Below are 10,549 nucleotides of genomic sequence, written 5' to 3' on the forward strand. Positions count from 1 at the left end.
CTGAGGCTGGTGCCTGCTACCTGGGTCTTCTGAGCATCTGGGAGCCGGGGAGGAAGGATTCAATCTATCACCATCAGATCTGCTCAAGGAAGAACCTCATTGTACCCCTCATATTCCTGGCAGCCAGCACAGTGCCCGGCAGGTGGATGTGAAATGAATCAGTGGGTCATCTGTGCAGATGTACTAGGACACCCGTGAAGCCAGGTGTGAGCGGTGAGGCGCCATCTCCACGCACTTGTTGTTTCCCTTCAGTTCTTGAATGAATGGCGCTATTGACCTTCTTGTGCTCCAGAGACATCACTGTACAAAATACGACCTCCCAGGAATCCCCCAGCTCGGGCTGGCAGAACTACTACCGTACCTTTGTGTATCTCCAGCCCTGGCAGCCAGGGGAGAAGTGAGTACCTGTGCAGTTTCTCCCCCACTCCTTTCTCTTGCAATCGCCAGTCCTTAAAACATAAAAGCCTTTGGGCCACCCACTTCCAGCCATGAAGTGGGGCCATTGCTCCTCAACCTTGCTTCTAAATAAGACTCTGGGCTGGGCGTGGGTGACACTGCATTCCCTCCTACAGCAGTGGATCCACAGCGAGTTCTCTGACTTCTTTCTCACTAACACGGAGATGAAAACGAATTTAATATCAGGCAGGGCATCCCCTACTACATACATATCAGTGACTGTCACCCGCTCTGGACCTGCAAGACACCTGGGTAACAACTTGTATAAACAGGCAGCCTGAGAGTTGATGTCAAATGAGTGGTCTAGAAGCCCCCCTTCACTTTCATGGCCTCTGTAGGTTAGACTGCCTGGCAAAGATAGTATTCTTATTTGCAAGACTGAATTAAATCCTGGAGGACGTGTTAGCCAAAGGCCATGGAGACCTCTTGACTCCTACTAACAGGAGCAGGGGCAACTGCTGGCCATGAGAGCCTTGACCAAGCAGTGCTAAGACCAGCCCCACCCACCGTCTGCCCTCCCTCCCCATCACATGTCTCCCTTTCCTTCCTTCTCTCCCCAGCTGCCTCCTCCTGCCTCCTTAGGCTGGGCTTTGCTGTGCTGGGAGCAAAAGCTTTATTGAATTTTTGCAAGTACTTTGCATGGCGTCTGATTTACAATTCATAACCTGGATTATACTGCAAGTTCTGCCTTCCGGGGTCGGTGTAATTTAGATCTCGGAAATATTTGCCATGCTTTCAATTCCCCTGACATCTGAGGGATTGGAAATGGATTCCACCCTGGAGCTTTACAATTTGGAAGGGGAAGAGGGGGTGAAGCACAAAACGGGGTGGTGGCGTTGAGGGGTGGGCAGCATAGAGTGAAAACTGAGAGGTGAGAAGAGAAAGTTAAACATGAACAGGAGGGAATGGTGACATGAATGAGAAAGAGGGAGCAGGGAAGGTGTGACTATCTCCTGAACACATTGCCTCCCCATGGCACCACTATGACCTGGAACATAGGGCCCAGATGCCAAGGGCCAGTGGAGAAAAATGCTACCTGGGGGAGCAGCTTGGCATTATGGAATAGTCCAGGCTGAAGCAAAACTGTCCCTCTTCTGATCTGCCTCTGTCCCTGGCTTGCTGCAAGAGGGGAAAATCTCCCCAACTACTTTACTTTTAATGATTTTGTTGAGATATAATTCACATACCATACAGTTCACCCATTTAAAATGAGTAACTCAGGGTTCCTGGGTGGCTCAGTTAAGTGTCAGCCTTCAGCTCAGGTCATGATCTCGCAGTCTGTGGGTTCAAGCCCTGCGTCGGGCTCTGTGCTGACAGCTCAGAGCCTGGAGCCTGCTTCGGATTCTGTATCTCCCTCTCTCTCTGCCCCTCCCCAGCTTGCACTCTGTCTCTCTCTCCCTCTCAAAAATAAATAAACATTTAAAGAAAATCTTTTAATAAATAAATAAAAATAAAGTGAACAGCTCAATGGTTTTTAGTTTATACACAGGGTTGTGTACTATCACCCCAGTCAATTCTAGAATATTTTCATTATCCTGAAAAGAAACCCTGTACCCCTTAGCCAGTACCCTCTGAATTCATTTTCTGGAGCTGCGGTAACAAATTACCACACCCTTAGTGGATTAAAATGACAGGAATTTATTCTTTCCCAGTTGTGGAGTCCAGAGTCTAAAACCGAGGAGATGCAAGGGCCGCGTTCTGTACAAAAGCTTTACATGGGGATCTTCCCTTGACACTTTCACCTTCTGGAGGTTCCAGGTGTTCCTTGGCTGGTGGCCATGTCACTTCAGTCTCTGCCCCCATCTCCGTGTGATCTCCTCCAGATGTCTGGGTTTGGGATCTCCCTCTGCCTTTCTCTTATAAGGACACATGTCACTGAATTTACGTCTTGCCCAAAATCTAGGATGATCTCGAGATCTTTAATTACATCTGCAAAGACCCCTTCTTCCTAATAAGGTCGTATTCACAGGCTCTGGGTTTAGAATACGGACATATGTTTTTAGGGCCACCATTCAACCCACTGTACCCCCCTGGTGCCCCCAGGTCCCCCAGCCCCTGGCAACCACTAATATACTTTCTGTCTCTACACATTTGCCTATTCTGAACATTTCGTGTAAATGGAATCATACAATATGTGGTCTTTTGTGATTGGCTTCTTTCACTTGGTATATTTTCAAAGTTCATTCATGTTCTAGTACCTATCAGTACTTCATCTCTTTTCATATCCATTGTATGGATATACCACATCTTTCTATCCATTCATCCAGTGATGGACATATGGGCTGTTTACACTTTTTGATTATTCTGAATAATGCTGCTATGAAAGTTCATGTCCTCTTTTATTATCAGCAAAGCAGAATCTCACATCTGCCTCCCCCAAATCCCATGGCCGTGGTGTCTGTGATAGGCAATTTCTAAAATGGCTCCCAGTGATTCCCATCTCCTAGTATTCATGCCCTGTGTAAAATCCTCACCTTAAATGAGAGTTGCACTCAGTGGCCTGTGTCTAAAGAATGGGATATGACAGAGATGGCACTTCAAAGATTCGGTGGTAAAATACTGTGACTTCCACCTTGCTCTCATTCTCTTCTTGTTTGCTGAGTTGTCCTATGGAGAGGTCCACAAGGCAAAGAACTGAGGGAGGCCTCTGGCCAAGATACAGTAAAGGCCTGAGACCTGCTGACTATCATGAGTGAGCCTGGAAGTGACTCTTTCCCCAGCCAAGACTTCAGATGAGACCGCAGCCCCAGATAATAGTTTTGATTGCAGCCTTGTGAGAGCTCCTGAGCCTAGGGCCCAGCTGAGCTACACCAGGATTCCTGACCCATGAGCTGTGAGATAATAATATATGTATATGTTGTTTCTAGTCACTAAGTTTTATTGTAATGTGTTATGTAGCAAGAGACAATACAGTGAGGATAGAAGAAAAGGTAAGTTTGGGAGACTCTGGGCTTCTGGAACGATGGTGAGCCAGGGATGAAGTTATTGGGAATGAGTTCTTGAACCAGAAGAGCTGGTGTTTGGAGGGCTGTGGCTGTGGATATCCCAGCCCCAAATCCCATAAAATGATTTGACTTTCTTCTTTTGGGTGGAGAAGTGTTGAGCTAATCAGAGTGGAAAACTCAGGTATAAAATACCCTCTTCTGCCTCTGAGTCTCTGTAGTACTGAAGGTATGGAAATGGAGAAGGGGCAGTGAGTAGCTCCAGACTGGCTCAGAAGCACCACACAGAGTTGGTTCAAGAAACCAAAGATCTGGGCTCCTAGGACACTGCTGTCTCTAATGCAGTAGATTTCCCAAAGGGCACAGAGAGGGTATTGTCTAACCCTCTAAGAGGGTGAATACCAGAGGACAAGAAAACATCAAGGTCTAATGAAGAGATCAAACTGTGGAAGATTATATTCCAGAAATGGCTGCAATAATATCTCCTCCTACATAGTCTTCCTGCAATGTGATTTGGTCTCTCCCCCATCAAGATGAAGGGTCCCTTTCCCTTGAACCTAAGCAGACCTAAGTGTCTCCCTCAATCCGTAGAGTATGGCAAGAATGATGCTTTGTGACTTCCAAGGCTACGTCAAAAAAAAGGCAACAGAGCTTCCATGTGGTTACCTGTTTCTTGGGATGCTTGCTCTTGGAACCCAGCAGCAATGTTGTGAGGAAGCCCAGGCCACATGGAGAGGTCACGTACAGGTGTCCCAACAGACAGCTCCAGCTAAGGTCTCAGCCAATAGTCTGCATCAATCACCAGACATGAGAGAGTGAGGAGGTCTTTAAGATGATTCCAACCATCTTCTGACTGAAACCACATGAAAGAACCCAAGTGAGAACTGACTGGCTAACCCCAAAACCATGAGAGATAGGAAGAATAAATGATAATTGTTTTATATCACTAAGTTTGGGGTTATTTGTCACACACCTATAGATAATCTGAACCAAAAAAAGATGCTTTAATCATGAAGATGATACCTAGACAGTAAAGGTAGACAATAGACAGATGGATGACAGGTTTCCAATGAGCATTTACTATGTACCAGATACTAGACCAAGTGGTTTATTGACATCAGATTCTCATAATAATCTTATGAGGTTGATATTCTTATCCTTAACCACTTACCTGGGGTCACACAGCTAGGATGGAGCAGGTCCCCCAGACTCCAAGCCCATGCCCAGTGCAGGGTGGGGAGCACAGGTGAGGAAGGGAGGGTGAGGGAGTTAAGGATGAAAAGTGACAGAAGTTCCAGGCCTTATGAACTCAAGAAGAATTTAACCACTCACTGAACCAGTCTGACCTCTTTTCTGAATGCCTCACTTTAAGATTTTTGTCTGGAGCACACCTTGTCCCTTACTCTTCTCCTGGAGACTGGAGGAGAAGCTACCTCTTGACCGAAAAATGAAGAACCTCAGAGAGAAGGCTGCCAAGGACTCTGTTGTGCCATCTTCTGTTCTGGAAAAAAGGTGGCCAAAATAAGAAAAGCAGTTTTCTGTTGTTGTGACCAGATGATGGTGGTGATGGTCATGGTGGGAGTTAAAATTCGTGGACTTTCTTTGTAGAAAAGGGAGGCCTTTGGCCAGAATCATGCCAAGCCCTCTTTTCTAAAGCAAATCCAACAAAATGATATGGGTATAACATGTGACATCTTTAGAACATAGGTGGTTATAGAAGTCCCTCCCAAACCCATCCAAGCAGCCAAGAATCTTAGAGCCACTGACACTCGCCACTCCTACGTGGCTATTCTAAACTTGGTCCATTGTGGCTCAGGGGTCATTTATGATCCTAACTGAATAGCCCAATGCAGAAAGAGAGTCCTTGTAAGTTTAACACAGCGTCCCCAAGGCTCAGCATAGTGCCTGGCTTATGTTAGGCCCTTGATACACATTCATGAGTAAAACAAACCTTCAGCAAACCGCAGTCTTACTGGGGACCAGGGATATCCATGACTGGATTCCCAAGACATCACCAGAGCTCTCAGAAGGGGTGGGTGAGGATGGGAGTTGGGCACATGGGCCTCCCCTGGGACAGAGATGGCCTCAAGGTCCTTGGAACCACAGAAGAAACTGTGTCACAATCACATTATTCAAAGACAGATGGAGGTTGATGGCCGACTAGGCCTTTTGTGTGACCTGGAAGAAGATGTGTTTCGGGAGAATATACCACCATAAGAAGAAATAGCTAATGTTTCTGGCAGCTTGCAATGAGCCATTTTAAAACTTCACATGAATTTACTTATTTGATCCTCAAAATGACCCCGTGACATATGTGACATCATTACCATCATCAACATCATCATTTTATGGAATAAAACTGAAGCTGCATAGAAAGGATCACAAGTTGTCTGAAGTTCCATGGCTATTTGCTGGGTGGTAGAATCGGGACAAAACCCCAGACAGTCTAGTCCTAGCCACGCTCCCTGAGTGCTCCCTGTGGGCTCCCCTGCCCTGCATTTAACACCTTCCAAGAGTTGTGGCCTCACCACCAACGCCAGCCCCATGCGGTGGGTGGACAGTCCTGGAACTCCCTAAAATACTGATGGAAAAGAGTCAAATGAAGGGACCGTTGCAGAGGTGAAGCAAGGCTGAGGGGCCCAGGGAATAGGGTGAGTGGACACCAGGGCCCAGAAGGGAGGGAAGCCATTGCACGCCCAGCGCTGAGGACGCAAAGGAGAACTTGGGAGTGGAGGTGACCATGGAGAAAGTGATGGTGGTAGTTAAAGCCAAGCCACACCCTGGCAGGGAAAGAGCTGGGGAGCCCAAGTCCTACCTGCTCTGGCCACCTTTGGAGCTCCCGGTAGTGCCACAAGCCAGCAAGCCAGAGGCCGCCTCCCGGGCCAGGCAGAGAAGAGGTGGGGGGAGGAGGAGGGAAAGTGGGGAGTGGTCTGGAGGGCAAACAGAAGGCTTCCAGCACAGGAGAGCTTAAGTTGAGGCCACAGGAGTCTCAGCCACTCACCCAAGGTCGCCAGCCCGAAGGCGGCAGGTGGCGGAGCCACGTTGACTCGACTCCAGAATTCTTTCCACGGCTGCCTGTGTGGCCTGGGTCACAGCAAGGAAGGTTTCGGTGTGTGCACATTGGTGTAAACGATCATCAACAAGGCTGCCAGCAGCCTCTGCAGTGTTTTTGTAATGGGATTTTAATTCGCTCCCCCCATCGCCCCGCTGAGCTGAAAAGCACTCCTGTTTGTCTACTTCTTGTTAGGCTGTTGCCTAAAACAGGAAACAGGAGGCAGCAGCCCCTCTGGTCTGCTTACCTCGGGGAGGACATTCACACTCTCCAGGCCAAACCCCTTCCTCAGGTTCTGCGGCCGCTCTGCAAACACCACCAGCCTCCCTGCAGCCGGGGAGGAGAGGGCACATGGCACAGGGCACCATGGGAACAGGGAAGGGAAGGGAATGGGCTGCCACCTCCAGATGCTCCCTGCAGTCCCCAGAGGTGGCCGTCTCCCCAGAGCAGGGCTTTGGAGTCCACTAGAACCTGATTCCCAGCCCTCGTCCCGGTCGTTCCTGTATCCGGAGGAGCCACGACCGTCCACTGATTGTCAGGCCAAAAGCCCGAATGTTCCTGGGTCCTGTGTCCATCACCCCCACCCCCGGTCTTGAGCAAGTCCTATAGATGCCAACTCGTCCTCCCCCAAAGAACCAGTCCCTCTCAGGGCACACCAGGGTGGAGTTCTCTTCCTCTGACTATTCCCTTTATACGATGGGTGGGCTGCAAATTTGCGCTTAAATTGCATTTTTGTAAATCGAATCCCAGCATGCCATTGGCTTACTGAAGCTCTTTCTGAGATTCCCTCCCCAGCGAATCCTAAACATTTTAACCCCAGCTCTACCATTGGAAAATAGTCTAGGCTTTTCCAAAAGGCATTTTGTACCGATCTACTCATGTCTATGATGTGGGTCGTTCCGTGGGGCTTCTTTGACTGACTGTTGTATGTGCTGAGCGTCTGGGTGGCTTCCCTTGGTGCTGGTAATGAGCATCGTGCTGGCTTCTTTTTGTTCGTCTCCTCCCACCTCCCCCCCCCCCACCACTGCCATTCCATGAAAGCCCTTCTTTCTCCTTCCCTCCAACCTCTACAGGCTGATTGACCCGGCGCTTTTGTCCCTCCCTTCTAGTTGGGTTTGGCCAATTGAAGACACTGGCTCAAGGCTGAGAGCAAGAGAGAGAAAGGTTGGGGTATTTATTCCACTCACTCCCTCCCTGCCTGCTGCTGTCCTGGAGCACCCCTCTTCTTTCCATGGCTCTAGGCTCTGCAGGCTCCACCAGAAACACTCCTTTCCCTCACCTCCAGGTGGTAAGGCCTCCCCACTGGTGTGGATCCCTGGATCCTACATCATCCTGTGCTGGCTCCCTTAGCTCTGCTCACAAGTCTGTATGTATACGAATGGTCTCTTCATTAGACTGCCTTCTCTGGAACCCCTAGCTGGTGCCATCTGCTTCCCGCTGAGACCCTGCCTGGTACAATGACAGTCACAATGGCGATGTTGCTAGGCTCCAAAAGTCAAAGCCAGACTCCCACCTCTCCCCCAGGGCCCCTGGTAACTCATTTTTAGCCCAGGGGTAGGTTCGGAGGAAAACCAGATGCCTCCAAGGTGAAGTTGGCACCAGGGTGAGTTGCCAGTGTCGACACCAGTGACAATCTTGGTCATTGGAGGAGAGGGGCTGTCTTGTGCATTGTAGAATGCTTGGCACCATCCGTGGCCTCCACCCACCAGATGCTCGTAGCATCTTCTTCCATGATGATAATCAAAAATATCCCCAGACTTTGCCAAATTTCCCTTGGGGGGCAAAGATATCCCAGTTGAGAACCATGGCCCTCCAGAAGGATGGGGCACAAGCTGAGGGCAAACAGGGCTGGTTTGCTTCTTAGAAGAAGGGGAAGGAGGGAGTGGGCAGCTCAGGAGGCCCTGAAGGTTCTTCCTGGGAACGCAAGAAAGGGGTCCTCAGCAAGCTCCCGCGGTGGCTCCAGAAAACCAGCCGAAGCCCAGGCTTTGCAAACCCCACTCCTCACATGCAGCCCAACGCCCCGCTTGGCGCTGGTGCCTGAGCAGAAGGACCCACACTGAGTAGCACCTCTCGTGCCCCCTCCCGGCTCTCCCCCATGCTCCCCTCTTCTCTCCTCTTACCCGCCTTGAAATGATTTGGGGAGGCAGCTGGCGACAGGGGAGTACAGCTGCCGCTAAGTTATCCAAACGATTTATCTTAAGATTCATGCAGAATTCATTGTGTGGGGACCAGGGTGGGTTGCGTTTTAATATTCATGCAGATTTGGAAGAAATGTTAATCATGGGTTTGGGTAATTTGCACTTCGGCTTAATTCTCCTGCCAGGCGTTGGCCAGCCCCTTAGCCCTCTCCTCCCCTCCAGTCCCCCGGGCTCCCTCCAGCCCACCGGCAGCTGGGGCTGGGCCGGGAGGTGGGGTGGGGGCTGGCCACTGTCTCCCCGGTTGAGCCGGCCCCACCACACCTCGGAGCGGCAGGGGGAGACTGGGTGGGCCGCACCAGGCTCGAAGATCTGGAGGAGACGTTGGGCCATCTTGACGGGAAATAGATAACCCGCCAGAGCGGCCAGATATGTGCAAATTAGCATTGATTATTCTCAAATTAACAGCCTGAGCATTTCAAACCCAAAACAAGGCCTCGGCTCTGCTCTGATCTCCTCCCTCTCTCCCCCTCCCTGCTCCCCTTGGCTTCCCCTGCCCCCAGTGTCAGCCCTCTATGCCCAGCACAGGTGAGAGGCTGCCTCCTGGGGAAGGGATCCCTGGGGTCTCCCCCCCAGATCTCATGATCGTATGCTCTCCCCTCACATTCCTCCACCGCTGGAGAAGAGATCTTTTCAGCACGTGTTCGTGGCTCTGACCACTCCCTCCTAGTCTGAGCCCTGCATATACGGGGAAAGTGGGCTTTAGGACTTAAGGCCAAGCACATCTCCCACACCCTCCCAGATGAGGTGGAGACGGCTTTAGAGGATCACAGGGGTGATATCGGGGAGTGAGTGGGTCTAAGGAGCCCCAGAAGAACACCTAGAAAAGTCCTGGATCCCACCCCCCTACCCCGGCAGAGGGTCCAGGGTTCATCAGGGGCTGCTGTCTGAAGTCCTCCTCTCCCTCTTGCAGACGGGAAAAGTAAAGTCCAGAGAGGAACAGCAACTAACCCAAGTTCACACAGCGTGTTATTGACAGAAGGAGAATTCGAGTCCAGGTTTGTCTGAGGCCCAACCAGATGGTGGCGGCATCGGGTCCAAGAAGGAAGCAGACGCCACTCGGAGGATCTGAAGGGGGAGCCACATCCACAGGGACTTGGTCACATGGGTGAAGGACGAACTGAGAAACCAGACAGGGGATGGTGAGGCGGGTCAGGACTAGCCCAGCACGAAGCTGCTGCCATCCCGGGCGGGAGCCACAGGAGGAGCGGGGCCCCTCGTGCTGGCCAGTGGGCCTGTCTCACAGGAGCAGAACTGCGGAGGAGAATAGGAAACACTACGCACCTCCCCCTTCCTGCCCTCCTCTCTCCCTGCCAGGGCCTCACCCGCTGCCTTCATCTGTCCAGGCTGCTCTCACGAAAATTCCAGAGACGGGGACTTAGACCACAGACATCTAGTCCTCACAGTCCTGGAGGCTGGAGGCCAAGGTCAAGGTGCTGGAACGTTCAGTGTCTGGTGGAGGCCCACGTCCTGGTTCACAGACGGCTGTCTCCTCTCCGTGCTCACGTGGTGGGACGAACGAGGCTTTCTCTAGGGTCTCTTCGTAAGGACACGAAACCCATTCGGGAAGGTTCCACCCTCGTGGCCTGATCACCTCCCAAAGGCCCCACCTTCTAACACCACCACACAGCTGCCTCTGTCTGGGCCCAGAGTAATAATCAGGGAGCCGCAGGCGGCCGAGGACAGGGGCCCAGAGACACACGGCAGTGGTCCCCAAGACCTCCCTCTTGCCCTACCTCTCCCTTGTCTGTTAAGACTGAGAGTCCCAAACCCCCGACGCCCACCACCCTCACAACACACACACATACACACTCACACACACACACACACACACACACACACACACACACATTCACACACCGGGGTATCCTGGAATCAAGGTGCCCGAGTGCCAAGGTGCGCCC

General features: G+C 51.2%; 1 long non-coding RNA gene across 6 annotated transcripts; it reads right to left on the reverse strand.

Annotated features, from left to right (window-relative positions):
• Window positions 1-1,965: 1,965 nt before the first annotated feature.
• Window positions 1,966-7,899, reverse strand: LOC106984297 (uncharacterized). Of its 6 annotated transcripts, none has more exons than XR_008294283.1 (5): window positions 7,730-7,899; window positions 5,350-5,576; window positions 4,832-4,899; window positions 4,065-4,251; window positions 1,966-2,312 (listed from the first exon to the last, which is right to left on the reverse strand). It is a non-coding gene; the product is annotated as an uncharacterized LOC106984297 (long non-coding RNA). The 6 variants fall into 6 exon arrangements; XR_003416781.2 differs by having other exon boundaries at window positions 4,832-4,894; window positions 5,414-5,576; window positions 7,730-7,898; XR_008294284.1 differs by having other exon boundaries at window positions 4,832-4,894; window positions 7,730-7,898.
• Between the last annotated feature and the right edge of the window lie 2,650 nt (window positions 7,900-10,549).

The sequence above is a fragment of the Acinonyx jubatus genome, chromosome E1 (genome assembly GCF_027475565.1).
Source record: "Acinonyx jubatus isolate Ajub_Pintada_27869175 chromosome E1, VMU_Ajub_asm_v1.0, whole genome shotgun sequence".
In the NCBI taxonomy this organism is placed as follows: Eukaryota; Metazoa; Chordata; class Mammalia; order Carnivora; family Felidae; genus Acinonyx; species Acinonyx jubatus.